General features: G+C 43.8%; 1 protein-coding gene across 3 annotated transcripts in view; it reads right to left on the reverse strand.

The window, feature by feature from the left end:
- Nucleotides 1-12,402, reverse strand: part of PDS5B (PDS5 cohesin associated factor B) — a 111,821-nt gene extending 99,419 nt beyond the window's left edge. For 2 of the 3 annotated variants that reach the window (XM_048048074.2, XM_048048075.2), the window contains exon 1: nt 11,599-12,401. The gene's annotated coding sequence lies outside the window, so the exon portion shown is untranslated. Of the gene's footprint in view, nt 1-11,598 lie in introns of all 3 variants that reach the window. The other variant, XM_048048072.2, reaches the window with a different exon arrangement.
- Between the last annotated feature and the right edge of the window lie 3,394 nt (nt 12,403-15,796).

Genomic DNA, 15,796 nt, shown 5'->3' on the forward strand with positions numbered 1-15,796 from the left:
TTCTGGGCAGGAACAATTATTATTCCACAGGCTGCTGAGAGCAACATCTGAAGTAACTGTGGAAAATCAAAGCCAAATTGGTCACACAGAAACCACAGAATTTGGAGGGGGGATTCAGTTAACATATTCCTTTTACAATATATATTCGATTTGCAATTCACCCAGCTTCTTTAGGGGAATGCCTTTGAGATACCCTGCCTTTCTGGTGCTGAAGAAAAATCTGATACACTGATGCTCCAGATGTATTTTGACACACACCTGCAGTCCTGTTCACATCCCCAGAAGACGGAGAGTGTAATTCAGTGAAGCCTCAGCATCTGTGGAAACCATAAACCAAAGCGTTCTGAACACCATTTGGCATTTCAGGCATAGGGAACCAACAGCAGGATACGTAATGCTGCTTCCATTCTGCCACGTGAAACTATCACACACCAACATTACCCATTCAAAAAGGTTAAAAAAAAGTTCACAACATCCTACCTATACTTTTGAGCTTCCCAATATTGAGAAGCAATTAAATTTGTCCCTGTGAACCTCATCATGAACTGCCATTGCACCAGGGTATAGAGTTCTCAGTGGAAAACTCGGAAACAAAACACTTCAGCTCCTCTGTCAAGAAAGGCACACGCACACATCTGGAAGACCAAAACTACCCCGTGTCACACTTGCTCAGGATATATGACAAAACTTAAGTTTGCAAACAATATCCCATGAGTATGTAACAACAGGAGATGATTTTGTCAACATTCAGAGACAACGAATGGTTGCATTTAATAAAAAGACAAGCAGTACGTAAATAAACCCTCTGTTTTGAAAGGTCCAAACTGAAAACAGATTCGTAGAAGTCCAACATGGACAACATTCATGCCAAAGGCACAAAACAATCTAGAATTTTAGACTGTTTTGCCCCTTGATTTTAGTGCAAGAAGTTTTCACGTTACAAAGTAATTTCAACCGATTGCTTTCTCTAAGTTGTAAGAAGTAATCATAGCCCCCAGGAAACAGGAGTTACGCCATGAAGACTGGGAAATACAGAAACAAGGCCCAAGAATGAGCTAAACCAAGATAGCCATCATAAAAAAATAAAAATATGCACAGTATTAGCTAGAAATGAAAAAAGTACTATTGCATAGTAATGAGTAGACATCAAGATGATATTGAAATAACCTAAAATGTCAGCTGAATACTCATTTTGAAAGTAATGACAGGTAAAACTTCATTTCCCTGGCAATTGGTAACAGCTTTATTCGATCAGATGTTACTGTCTACACCAAGAACCTCTATACTTTCAAACCAAAGCAACTACACAGGCATTACCTTAAAATTCACGAACCAGTGTGGTATGCAAAGTTCTTTGAAGGTATTTAAAAATTAAGGTGTAGTACACCATCAGATTAAGCAACAGCACTGCCGTTATTTTCTTGTAATAATGCAGAGTGGAAAAATAAACTAGTGCATCTGCACTGGCAGTACAGCAACAACACTTCTGAGAGTTTAGGAAAAAATCTGCATCCTAAAGGAAGAATTTTAAATACAGGGATAAGCATCACTTGTAAGGACATCATATTATGCTGGGATAATTTCTTTGACTGGTCTGTGATAAAACAATTTGCATTTTTGCTTACACTTAAAATCATTTATTATGTGAGCATTACATTGGATTGCATAGTTAACACAGAGATGGGTCAGATTTTCTTTCAGTAAAACACTGAAAGAGTAGAGAAGCTGAAACATTTTTAAGTAAAAGGACAACATGTGAGCCCCAAACAAGAAATATCTGCTACAGGCCTAAAAAAAAAAAAAGCTGTAGGTGAAAGAGAAATAAAGGGGAGGGAGCGGGGTGTCCAAGCACGATTAGACACCAGTGCTATGCAACCACACCACGTAGCTAAACAGATTTTAAAGTACTGGTACGAACTTGCTTGGAATACCACGTACAGTGACCAGCACCTATAGTCGGGATAATTCAAATGGGAAAATAGTGCCAACGAAATCTATTACCTCGGGAGAGCATATAAAAGATGAGACAGTCAAAGGGATAAGCAGAAGAGAGGCAGAAAACTCTTGTAAATACCAGAAATACTGGAAGATACCCCCACCCCAAAACCAACCAGGACAGCTCAAAGATAAATAGAAATAATTGAGACAACTTAGAAAAGAATGATAATTAGAAGACTCTAGTTTTTTTTAATTAAAGTTTTGGAACCACTTTCTGATTGATAATCAAAGCTAAATATCCAAATCAAATCGAGCAGAACTCCCTCAGCATAGGGAGATGAGCACCTTGCTGGTCTAGGCTACGCGATTTTGCATTTGAAAAAGCAAACCTCTCACTGTGCAAAATATACCTTCTACCAAAACTACTAAACATACTGAAAGAAAATTCTTAAACTGGTACCCCAAGAAACAAGGGAAGCACTGATGTCAAAGCACCAAATCAACACCTCATAATACCACCAGTCTATGGCCACAATTTCGGCAGAGTCCTCCCTTAGCGAGGAAACTTCTTGAAGATGTAGCGCTTCTGTACTTCCATCCACTCCTATGCAATATGAACGAGAACGGTTTCCTTCCTCTAACGCTTGGAAAGGAACAGGGGTGGGGGGAAGGAATAGTATTTTTCTTTACATTAATTCTATTTTCAAAACAGCGTAACAAAGCCAGCCATAACAGCCTCATATTTTGCATAACTGAGGTACATTACTTTAGGAAGCTAATATTTATAATATTTATACAGGAGGGAAGAAAAAGCACGCAAGAGTGGCGTAGATGCCACTGGGAAAATAAGGGGAACACAGCAGAAAACAGAAGACAACTACAACAGACAGACATTAGAAACAAATCAAATTTAATCCCTGCGTTGCCCCTTGGGAGGACACAGCATTTGGTATCATTTTAGTATTTCTTTGGCAAAAAATGCCTTAGAGCGCCTCACTGTTAAAGGTTTAATTCTTACAAAAATGCAAAGAATACCAGCATGCTACCACAGAAGCAAAACAACATTTTGTGAACTTATGCAGATGGACAACAAATATCAAATTGCTTTGGTAACAAGTCAGAACTTGTATCCACAGATATAAAGTTCCCTCCCATTTCTAACTTAGTATATGATGATCTAAAAAAAAAAAAAACAAACATCAAAACACTTAGCACCCTATTTTACAAATGATTCAGTCACAATGACTGAAAAATAAACTAAAAAATAATGCTAGTAGGATTGTTTGACTTGTGAGACCCAAAAGAAAGCACGGGTATTCCACTGTGAAGCCAGATATGCTAAGTAACACTGCATCCACCCCTATGCGATGTGAATTACAAACAAACATTTATAGTGGGGTTGCATACTGAAATCTTAGTACCAAAGTCACATTGAGCTGGGCGTTTAACAAACAGAAGTTGTCTACCCAGATGGCTTACACCATCAGCTTCCCCCTCCGATAACTAGAACATTATTTGCTTTTCACAAGACTTTGACATGACAGCAAGCCATAGATTGAAAAAATAATTGTGTCCCTGAAGACAGAGGAAGAACCCGTAATTTTGTTTACAAAATGCCAACGAAATGAAGAATTACTTCAGCCATGTGAACTAACTGCACTAGTGATGGGTTATTAAGGCCAAAGGACTAGAAGAAACTTCAAGTGACAGAGTCCAGTCATCTGCTATCATACCCAAACATACCAGTAAGACCACTTTAAAAAAAGTGAACCTGAAGACTTCAGATGTTTCAATCTGCAAAGTCCAGCTTACCTTTGACATTTATCACTATGCTCAGCTAACAAATAACTCTCTTTGCCAATAATCTATTCATTCCTGTAATTTCTTTTAACACGGTTATTCATCCCTATCTAATTACACAGTCCTATGGATTTGTGTTTCCACAGAATCAGAAAACGGCTGATAATGAAAGGGCCCCCCGGAGGCCCCTGGTGCCACCCCTGCCCAAGCAGGGACACCCACGGCAGGCTGCCCAGGACCACGTCCAGGCGGCTTTTGGAGATCCCCAAGGTGGAGACCCCACAGCCTCTCTGGGCAGCCTGTGCCAGGGCTCCGTCACCCGCCCAGCACAGAAGTGCTGCCTGGTGCTCAGAGAGAGCCTCCTGAGTGCCCGGCTGTGCCCATGGCCTCCTGTCCTGGCACTGGGCACCACTGAGCAGAGCCTGGCTCCGTCCTCTCTGCACCCTCCCTTCAGGGATTTATTTTTATGGATGCATTTTAATCCTGGCTTTCATACAAACTGGAACGTACGTATTATTATAGCTACCTTTTTTATAGAAAGTTCTTAAACTCTGTAGTTTCTGTTTTCCTTTTTGAAATTAATCCTTAATATTCGCTTATCCTTCAGTTGCAGCTCATCAGTTGCAGATCCGATGACACTGGATCACTTCCTTACAATAACCCACCCAAGAAGGACAAAAATCTACCCAGATAAAAAACCTAAAATATATTAGCATTAACAGACACACACAGAGGAGGGGGAAAAAAAAACACAACACACACACACAAAAAAAAGAAAAAACAAACCAAAAAACACACACAAATGGATTATGCTCTATAAATGGCAATAGCTAAGAGAATATTACATATAGGAGTATTAGATAATAGATAACACAATAAAAACTAATCTTAATTATGTTATTAAAGGGACTTTATTGTAACAAAGGAATCAGCTTTAAAGTAATAACAAATAGACCCAGCTGCTTACACCATGACTATGAGCATACAAGCAAGGTCTGGCAGCTCAGGAAGTTTCCACCTATTTCTGACAGTACAAGAACTGCTCAGGCACATTCGAGGTTCCTCTCTCCTGATTCCCTCAAGTTAGAAGGTTAACACAGTCAAGTGTTGAGAGCAGCAAACATTTCTGGTAAATCCTGTTGACAACTGCATCCATCACTAATCCACCTGTCTGCGCACAGCCAGATATTCCTCCTGCTTTAGCAGGAAAAGCTGGAGTTGTCCGCACCTCACGCAGATTCTCAGCTCAAGAGCAAGCTGTCCGAAGTCTTTAAGACAAAAAACTCAGTTTAATATGGAAACAGCTGAGGTGTGGACATGTTTACTTTTATGAACTCTACTGCAGGGACCAACAACCTGCTTCAGACAAATGGAGTAGAAAGCTTAGGGGTCACAGGGAAGGCATTAACTGAGAACCAAAGTTGCTGTAAAGGGAAAAAACAGTAACAAAAAAAACATCCACACACCACAGTTTAGTAACCTCAAGGCTTGAAGTCTAAGAATCACCAAACGAGGTAAGAGGAAGCAGGATTTACTTGGACAGTGAAGGATTAATCAGAAGCCTGAATAGGTATCAGGACAGACTAGACGGGGAAGTCATGAGAGAGAGAGACCCAAGCAGAAAGATCCACTGCAGGGGAGAAAATAATCATAATAAAAATAATAAATAAATAAATAAAAAACATCCCATAGAACTCAAACTTTTCCAGGGCTTCCTGTGGAGCCATCACTTGTTACACTGCTCTTCTACCAGTAACAAATATTTGCAAGAATCCACTGAAAAGCACTTGTATCTCCTTCCACTTAACGCTGGTTAACAGAGTATAACTCATTACTGCTAATAGCATTTCATTAATTTAATTAGTAGTAGCTACATGTAGCTAAAGGTTACAACCTAATGACTCATAAGAGCACATCCATACAATAGATTTGTTTACTGAGTTTGCTTCAAAAGGAACAACAAGAGCCAGATGATAGAACAGTACATCTGCAAAATCAGTTATTAGGAGTTAAGAAACTTCACAATCAAGTACTAAAGGGAAAACATACAGGGGGGTGATTTACCTGACCCCTTGCTACCTTTTCCACCATAGGACTTCTTTCCCAGCCACAGCAAAGAAGTTGCTCAACTTTTCTCCTTGCTATTTAATGAGTGTCCCATGTTAAACCACGCTCAGAAGAGACTCAATTTGCTATGTAAGACCAACCAATGTAATGGGTGCCATAAAAGTTACCTTATTTTCACAACACTTTAGTGAAATAGGTATTATTCCCATTTTATGGATGACTAACCTGAGTAACTGGCTGAAGCTGAAGAGCTGTCTCCCATTTTTGCCTGCAGAGGTAAGTTTAGGGCACCACTTTCCAAGTGTGCCATGTTATCCAGCACTGTGTCTGGAAGTGGAGCTCCTGCTCAACCATGCAGAAGTCGTCAGGGTCCGGAGCCCACCTCCCAGGAAATCAAAATAGTACTAACAAGCACTACTGGGAAGTTTGCTTTAAACTGACTGAGCTGGCATCACAAGAAACTGACAGAAGGAAAGAAATCCAGTACTCCAATCTGACACTCAGTCACCCAAACCATCACGGTTTCCCTTCCCACAGTCCCCTGTCAATTCATTTCATGTTTCCCAGCTTCTGGAAAATATGTCAGGCAACTCTCATATGCTGCTCAAATTCCTAAACACAGAAAGTTGAAAAAAAATACACATATAAATCAGAACTAAGCACATGTTACATAGTCTTTTTGAGGACGAAGATGAATTAAAACTGTTTCCTACTTTTAAAAGAAATTGCAGTTTGTTATAATGTTTCTGTATGTAATATAAAAGACAAAGGGAGCAATGACCCATTAAGAAATAGAAAGTTACTCATAGATAAAGGTGCTTATATAGGACACTGTGTAAACAACCTGATGGAGAGTTCCCTACAAGCAACATTTGTAACTCGGGGAAGACCTTCGAAAGGTTTTGAGTTCTCAACACACACTCACTTAAAATGAGCACACTTTCAGAAAACTGTATATGCATGAAAGCCTCCATTCTTAATGCCCTCAATTACAGATCCGCCTCGGAGAACTACCAACTGCATCATCTAAGCCGAGCAAAAGGAAGGGAAATGCATCTCTTACTTGGTATCTCTCCAAAAAACTCCCTCACAAGTCCTCTGAAAGGTGGGGGGAATTTTTCTTTCTTTCTTCCATTTCCAAAATCCAGGAAAGCAAAACGTTATGGCCTTATTCTAAGGCTTTATTCTTAGCCATTATATACCATGAATTAGGTGTCCACGACTTGTCCCACAGACCTTTGAAAAGCGACGGGTGGCACGTGGAGAGTCCAGGCATCGTCCTACACACAGGTTACACAAACTGATGCTGCACAAGCTGTAGTCTCTTCCACGCACTTGGTTTCTGTGTGCAGGAAGTCATAATGAGCTACACATGATGCCTCGTACTGAGCTGTCAAACAAAACAAGTACCCAAGACAGCATCACACCTAACAGTGAACCACCCTGCGCCTCCGTACGTTTTCTCCCCGAGAACTTTCAAACTTTAAGTAGTTAGATGCAGAAAAAAAAGTTTTTTCTAATAAAAAAATATAAAATAATCTTCTGCCCACTTTTCCTTTTTTTTGTGTGTGTGTTAAGACAGAAACCTAACATAGGCACTGCCAAAGAAGATTTCCCAGAAATCTGATTGCCTTCACTGAAACTCTACATCGAAGTAACAAAGCAGTGCTAACAGAAGCAAACAGCCAAGCTCAGGATGGCTCAAAGATTACACACACATGAAGTTTCGATGTACTTTTTTTTTTTAAAGTCTTCCTTGAGAGTAATATGTTTGCACTCAGCATGGATAACAGCTTTTTTTTCCCCCCCAATAAACAAAGTATTTTTCCCCTCACAAGACTTCCAGAATCCTTACTCTTGATGTTGAATCGAACTACAATGCGGATACACTGGGGATGCCTCGGAGAGAAGCAGAGGCTGCTTTGAAAGAAGCTGTGGACAACTAATGGGTAAATTTACACAAAAGCTGGAAAACCTCACTCAATGGTCACTAAGTGATTAACAATTACGCTTTAGCTAAATCTAGTCCTGTTTAAAAGAGCCATGAAACGCAGTTTAGGTGACTATACAATGGAAGCTATTAAGGCGATAACCTTTTTTAACTAACTTTGTGTCTTTTTTATCCCTTAAGAAGTAATGGAAGCGAAGCATCTAATTTCAGCAGAAGTAGCATCCACCAGGATGCCTAATTAAGTCAGAGAAAAAGTACGCGGAGTTTGGATTGTCTGGAATCGATCTCCAAAGAACTGGGTATAAATTAGAAAACCCCAGATGGGGTCCTGATCCCTGGTTACGGTACTACCCTATAAACGGGGACAGACACAAGATGATTAGTACAAACACGTCCATCTGTTCCCAATGAGGTATGGCTCAGGTTTTTTTTTCCCCTCTCTTTTTTAAAAGATTATCTTGTGAAGCATATTGATACCAAAGTTGTCATCAGCTGAAATAACAAGAGCTGAAGATCAGGCAGTATAGAACAAGGAGCGTGCTGTACAATGTTTCCCAATGCTTGGGAGAGAATGTGAAAGAGTAAATTTCACTGATGGGGACAAAGTAACGGAGGTCTTAATCCTCAAAATCCACTTTTTTAGAAGGACTACACACATCCTCACACTTTAGGAAAGGCTGGGAAGCAGTATATGCAAAGATAGACAGTAATAATTTATAAAAAGAGTGGAGGAGATAACTTTGTTTTTAAGAATCAAAGTGTTAGAATATTAGTTGCACTTCACTGAATTGGTTCTAGTTAGATGTGTCATAGTAATTATTTGCTTTAATAGGATTTTATTTTTATTCTGGAATCCAAAAATGTGTTCCCGATTTTAAAATAAACTACTAACCTGCTATACTGAAGTGTATTTTCATTTATATACTACACCTCTGACATACTCCACCTAAGTACAAAAAAAAAATTAAGTTTTCCACAAAACTACATTCAACTGAAGATCATACCAATGGAAGTCTTAACTCTTAGATGTTCAAACTCTGAGGGTGTTGGTTTTTTTTTTAAAGCATATATTTTGTAATTCTTTTAAAGCCTGCACATAATTCCTCCATCAATGGTGTTCAAATAGTCCAGGAGGATACTTGGATACTTCAAATCTGGGTACATCAACACAACACTTCCCCAACAAGGGCAGTTACACTAACACACCCTTTAAAAAAAAGGGGGGGGGGGGGCTCCTCAGTTTTCCCTTACCAGCAAGTTCCAAAACTGAGAACCTCCAATATTCTCTCTGTCTCTACAAAAATTATTTCAGGTTGCAATATTGGCATTTTATGCTATGAGTGAAACCACCACTGTTTGAGAAACTTGTTAAAAGTATGATGCACTATCCTACCACTTGTCAGTAGTGGACACCACAACTACTGTTTGGTTCTTGCCTGAAGGAAAGAAGAAGAAAAGACTATCAAGAACGAGGAAGGTATGAATTTGGGCTAAGTAGCATTAAAGTTAAAGAACATTAGAATGCAACTGGAAGGGAAAAATAGTTCTACTTGTATCATATTCTCCCCCATTTCCTACTTTGCACGATTTTACTGCTCAGTTCCATATTTTCTTACTTATTGCTCCCGCAAAAATTCTTCATGTTCAACAAGTCGCCTGGGTCACCTCTTCCAAAGTCGGGGTAATGAAAATGCATTTAGTGCAAAAACCTTTAAATGAAGACCCCTTGCTGAAAGAATCCTACACACACCCATACAACCTTTTACTGTTCTGTATGCATACGAACGGTGTGACTGAAAAAATGAGAGCATAGAAAAGTATAACCTGAGACCTGCTAGAGAGCAACGTATCCCAAAAGAAAAAGCATCTCTTTTCGTCTACAGGAGGTAATGCAGCCTCCTGCTCTAGAGCCAGAAATGGATAAGGCGCAACATCATGTCCATATTTCTTTACAATACTTTTCCAAATGCTAGCACTGACTGTTGTATTTTTTAAAATATATTTTTAGTTACAGCTTAATAATGATTTAGCTGACTTGCTCGATTTAAGTCTATAAGTAAGCTTGCTAGATACAGTCTAAAACCCATATTTATACGGTGCATGAGAAAACAATTCAGCAGCATACAGATGTTATAGACACATTATTTTCCACTTTAATTCAACTTACTTGTTTCATCAAGAACTATACAGTTCATCCAGGTTGTACACTAAGCAGTAAAGAAATGCAAGAAAGTCACAGGCAATTATAACTGTATAAGAACTTTAAAAAAATCACCCCCTGCCTCACAGTAACACAGTACAGCCTTGCTTCAAGCACAGACGCAAGATGTCACACAAGAACTAAACTACTTTGGCCAGTGGTGCTCGCTTTCCAGTGTGGACGATGCACATGATGCACAGACCTCTGCTGAACTGTCTTTACCTGACTGAGTATCGCTCCCTGCTTTCTTTTCGGGTACGCTCAGCATAACGTAAATCCAGCTGTTTCGCGTCTTTTCGCACGAGTGCATGCAGTATCTAGAGCGTATCATTCAAGAGGTAGCAAACAAAACTGCATCAACTGAACCCCAAACTGTTCCAATAGTTCGAAAGGGGAAAACCCGAAGGAATGCATGCCACCTTACCTCCTTCCTAAAAGGTGATTTGACACCCGTTTTCAGCTCTGAAGCCGCTCACATTTTAAGCACTCCCTCCTATTCCCTTCCCAGCACGGAGAAATCAATTTCAGCCAAAGCACCTTCCCACCGAGCACAAAACAAAGAGCAACACGAAAATACTTCGGCAGTTGCGTTAAATCAGAAAGCAACGCCTAACGAAATAATCGCCGTCCTCAGCAAGCGGTCGTGCAGGAAGCGAACCCAAAAGTCGGGACAAGGCAAAACCCCAGCTCTGGAGGAGCCGGTCTGCTGCAGTTTAATTTTCCAGGATTGTTCACCATCATTAATTGTTGATTTGTTTGGAAGCACAGATAGTGATTTATTTGCAGCGGGATGAAGTTACAGACCTAGATTCCTGACCAGAGGCTCTCAACGTAAACAATGCATACCCTATAAATTAACCATTCTCCATCTGGCAATTCGGATGTAAAATTCATAGTTTTTCACCTAACAGGCAGCGCCACCCCCCCCCTTCCCTTTCCCTCCCGACCGCTTTCTAACAGAGCCTGATGCAAAAAGGGGGAGGGAAAAGGAGGAAAAAAAAAAAAAAGCCAGCATGAAAGAAACGGGCTGGCAGCAAGTGAGGACCCACCGAGCCGAGGTCCTGCCGGCCTCCACCTCCCTCCCCGGGGCTGAGGATCGGCTCGGAGGCAGGGAAATAAGGGGGGGGGTCCCCTCTGCCAAACCCGGGGTGCAGCCCGGGAGGGGACGAGGCCGGCTGCGAGCGAGGGGCAGGGAGGGGACAGCCTCCAGCCTCCCCCCCCCCAGCCTCCAGGAGCCACCGGGGCTGAGCGGGAGGGAAAAAAAAAAAAAAGAGGGGGGAGAGCAGGAACGGGGTGACCCCCCCAAACCCCAAAGCCGGGGCACAGCGCACCACCACCGCCCCCCCTTCCAAAAATACCAAGGTCACCCCCCCCCCCCCGTGGGGCAAATTTAATTTAATTTGCGACGGCGGCCACGGGGAAGGGGGGAGGGGAGCAGCCCCGCGGAGGGGCGAGGGGGATGGGAAGGGGGGAGCCCTCGTCGCCTCCTTCTTCCTTCCCCCCCCCCGCTCCTCCTCCTCCTCCTCTTCCTCCTCAAGCGCTCGGTCCGAGCCGGCGCCCCCCCAGCCCCCGGGGAAGGGAAAATGGAGCGGGGGGGGGGGGGGGGAGCGAGAAGCGGTGGCCGCCGTGCCCGGCTCCTTACCCCGCCGCAGCCGCCTCTCGTCGCCGGTCCCAGGCGGGTCCGCTCCGCTCGGCTCCGCGCCGCCGCTCGGGGCTGGGAGAGGAGCCGCCGCCGCCGCCGCAGCCAATCGCCTCTAACCCCCTCCCCTTCCGCAGCTCGCCCCGGTCCCCCTGTCGGCTTCAAAATGGCGCCAACTCCTCGCCGCCTGCTCCAATGGCACCGCCGGGGGAGGCGAGCGGGGACAGAGCGGGGCAGCAGCGACCCCTGCCGGCCCGCAGCCGCCGCCGCAGCGCCCCGAAAAGGCGGCGCGGAGAGCCCCCGGCACCCCGCCCGGACTCTCCCGGCCGCCTCGATGCCGGGTGTGGGGAGCGGGAGGGGAGCCGCGACCCCTTCCCCTTCTCCGGGGGTCTCCTCACGCGGCCGCCGCTTTCCAGGCGGGGGATCCCGCGACCAACCGGCCCTGCCTCCCCCGAAAGGCGGCCGGCAGTTGCACGCCGCTGAGTGAATCCTGGCTACGAGCGAAAAGCTCATTTATTTATTTATTTATTTATTTATTTAGGGAAGACGCCCCGAGATTTCCACGCTAGCCGAGCCTTTACTTCAGCAACCCGGCACCTACAGAAAGCGGAGACCGTGAGGAGGAGATAAAGCGGCCCAAACGGAGCTCTGCGATCTGTTGACAGATGAGCTACGGGCGACCACTCTGTACCACGTAAATTAGTGAAACACATATTCCCCCCCACGCTCCCCAAGCAACACGAACTATAAAAGGATTAGCGTAAAACCGTAAGCAATAAAGTTGCTGAACTGTGGAGAAAGACCAAAAAAATAAAGTAGCAGAATCGCTCATCAAGCCCTTTGGTCTTGCTTCAATGAGTGTGAGAGTTTCAGGGGCACCCTTACAGGAAAATGTGAACAGAAAAGTGATGCAATTTCTTCTCACTGCTACAGATAAAATGCTGCCTCTGTGGATGGCACACGAGGAGAAAATAAAAGTGCATGAAGTGTACAGATTTAAGAAACTGACTGTCCGCACTCAGCAGATCTGGTGAAACACACTCAGGGCTTTGTCCATGGTGGCATACAAATGTTTAAAGAGCATATCAGTCAAGATGTTTCAGCTAATATTTTAAATCTTTAAATAAGTTCTCTCAAGTTTTCTGAACTGGAAAGCTCCTTGTAACCAGCTTGCCTTCTTTTCACTGAAGTTTTAATCGAAGTTAAACATCGGCATCACCTAATGAAGGATACAGAAGCCCTACCAGGATAAGTTGCCTTAACTATTACAGAAAAATCAGTTTTCAGGCCCCAAACCTCCCCTTGGTTATATTTCTGGGTGAATTACATTACATTCCTGAAAACAGCAGCACTACCACACAGGCATCACGGAGAGGAACGGTGTGCCTGACAACTTTGTTTTACCTATTATTTTGGGGAAGGATCCTGTGCTTACAGTCAAGGATGTATTATTTTTTTCATGCAAGTTGAACAAGTGCCCCACAATCCCCACTGCTGTCATGTCTGTAGGCCTATCTAGATGTAAAAAAAAAATAAAATAAAAATATATTTTTTTTTTCTGCAGAGCACTTGCACATGTGTGTGGTGGTGGTAGAAAAGCAGCAGAAAAGTTCAATATTCATCCAACTATTGAAATTGCAAAACTTTGTGTTTAACTGTGGAAGTAACTGCTGTGTTGCCATACTTTGCAAATATTTTGCTCCCCTTTATTGACGGAGGTCTCACTTAGGGCTGCCAGCTGCAGTCGGGATGCCTGGGGCTACGAATGCTCTGAGCAGTAAAATGAGGTGCTGCTGCCTAAGGAGGCCTCTCCCCCGTCACGGTCCGGCCTTCATTTCCAGGCAGAAATTTAAAATTTAGATTAAAACCTCAGAAACCTGCCTTTTGGAGGTTACGCCTCTCCTCCCCCGTTTCCCATCCCCTCACTTTTCAGAGTGCCCCAGCCGGGGTCCCCAGCGCACCGTGCCCCGCGTTGTGGCCTCAGGGGCCGAGCGCCCGGCGCCCTTCGGCAGTACCGTGCCGAGCCCTCAGGGGGGAGCCCGCCCGGCGCCGCTTCTCCGCCGCCCCGGGGCCGCTTGCGAGCCTTCCTCCCGCCGTCCCTCTGTGCCCCGGGGCCGATTCGCCCCGAGGGCGGTGAAAGCTGCCCGGCCTCGGCCCCGGCCCGGTGGTGGTGGTGGTAGCGGCGAAGGCGGGCGGCCGCGCTGTGAGGAGGCGCCGCCATGCCGAGGTTCGGCGGCTCGGGCGGCAGGAGGCAGCGTGGGGCTGCCGCTCGCTCCTCAAACGCTGAGGAAATCCCGTCGGCAGCCCTTCTGCCGCGGGTGTCTTCGGAAAGTGCTTTTGGGAAGTGTTAAGGACCAATATGCCACCTAAAGTAGAGAAAAACACGGTCCCCTTTGTTGCAGTCCTAAAAGAAAGCTGCTATTTGTGAGCACTGGGTTTGTTCCTGAGGGCGGACTCAGCCTCTCCCCCAAGAAATCATAGAATCATAGAATTATAGAATCATTAAAGTTGGAAAAGACCTTCAAGATCATCTGGTCCAACCATCACCCTACTGCCAATGTCACCCACTAAACCGTGTCCCTAAGCACCAGGTTTCGCTTTCATTGAACACCCCCAGATGTCGCACCTCTCAGGGGTGACTGTAAGCAGGCTCATTTCCACTAGCTTTGCCACCACCTAAAAGTGCAGACAAAAGTAAGGATGCCCAGTATTTGGTAACCAGCAGTCGCACCAGGACCCACAACGTGGTTTTCCCAGAGTGAGACCCATACCTTGCATTTCTACTTGCAATTGACCCTTGCACTGGGTCAAGAACAGTATCTGCATTCACCTCAAGCAGGGCCTTCCTCAGTTGTAAAATTTGATCGTATTTATCTGTCCTGTCTTCTCACAATCAGAATCCAAACCCCTTTGGTCTTCCCTTGTAAAACAGCTAATCCATCCCCTTGGATTATTTTAGTCATCTCTCTAAATACACTCTTTAATGCATTTGTGTCTGCAGACCAGAACTACACACTGTACTCACTTCAGATAGGAATAAGTTCAGGTTTCTGACAGAGTTACATACTACTTTCTGCCTTGCTCTCAGTACTCTCCCTGATGGTGTCTGCTTTCTTGTTTGTTGTTGTTGTTGTTTTCCTTGTAGTTGTTTTTTAGTGGTTTGCTTCCCACTGCTGCACTTTGAGCCAAAGATTTCAGAAAGCTGTCAACAGTAAGTTTAGACTTCCAGGGTTCACAGATAATCCTATGCTTTACTTCACAGTAATCTACTTTAAAGCCTATTTGCAATCTTTTTACCCATTCAGTTTTGTGAGGCCTTCTGGAGTTCCTCCCACTAGCACAACATTGACTACCCAACAGAGTTTAACACCATCCAAACACCACTCAGCATGCATTCATTCCCTTTTCCTGGGTCACTGATGAAGATATTGAGTAAAACAACATCTTAAAACAGCGTCAATAAACCCAAACATTTCTGGAGGACAGCATTGCTAACTCTTCTCTCCCCTGAGAAGTAACCATCAAATTCTACTTGTTTCCATCCTTTAACCAGACTTTCAACTTAGGACACTTGCTGTAATTTTGTCTAATAGCTTTCAGTGAGAAGCCTTCACAAATGCTTTTTGAAAAATCTAAGTACATCCTAAGTACATTGCCTTTGTACATGTGCTTCCTGACTCACAAATCTGCTGGAAGTCTGCAATCTCTCCAGTCTTGCCAGTATCTCTTCCCACAGAAACTATGCTGGCTCTTTCCCAACATGTTACATTTATCCACGTGCTCAGTGATCTTACTCCTTTTTGGTGTTGGCCTTTCAGTGTGAATTGGAGTAGAAACAACAACTGCCAATGTAACATCACCACCAGAAGATCGACTAAACATTTTTACTGAGTCGCCTCCCTCATTACAGTAACCCTGAGGCATTTTCATGTATGAATCTGTCGGTATTTTTTGTCCTTAAGTCCCTCTATTGTTTTCACTCATGAACTTGAACCAGAGAAGTACATGAAGACGTTCCAACTTTTAGGATATTTCAGAACAGAATAGGTGAACATCCTTACTTTACCAGCCATGCCTTTATTTAAATACGAGCTCTAAGATACATGTCACAGGACTGCACAGTCAGGGAGCTTGGGAAGAAAGCTGACAGGTGAGCTGACATAGACTTTCAAACCACCCCAGCATCCCGCATTGGGATGAA

Source organism: Anser cygnoides, chromosome 1, assembly GCF_040182565.1.
Source record: "Anser cygnoides isolate HZ-2024a breed goose chromosome 1, Taihu_goose_T2T_genome, whole genome shotgun sequence".
Classification (NCBI taxonomy): Eukaryota; Metazoa; Chordata; class Aves; order Anseriformes; family Anatidae; genus Anser; species Anser cygnoides.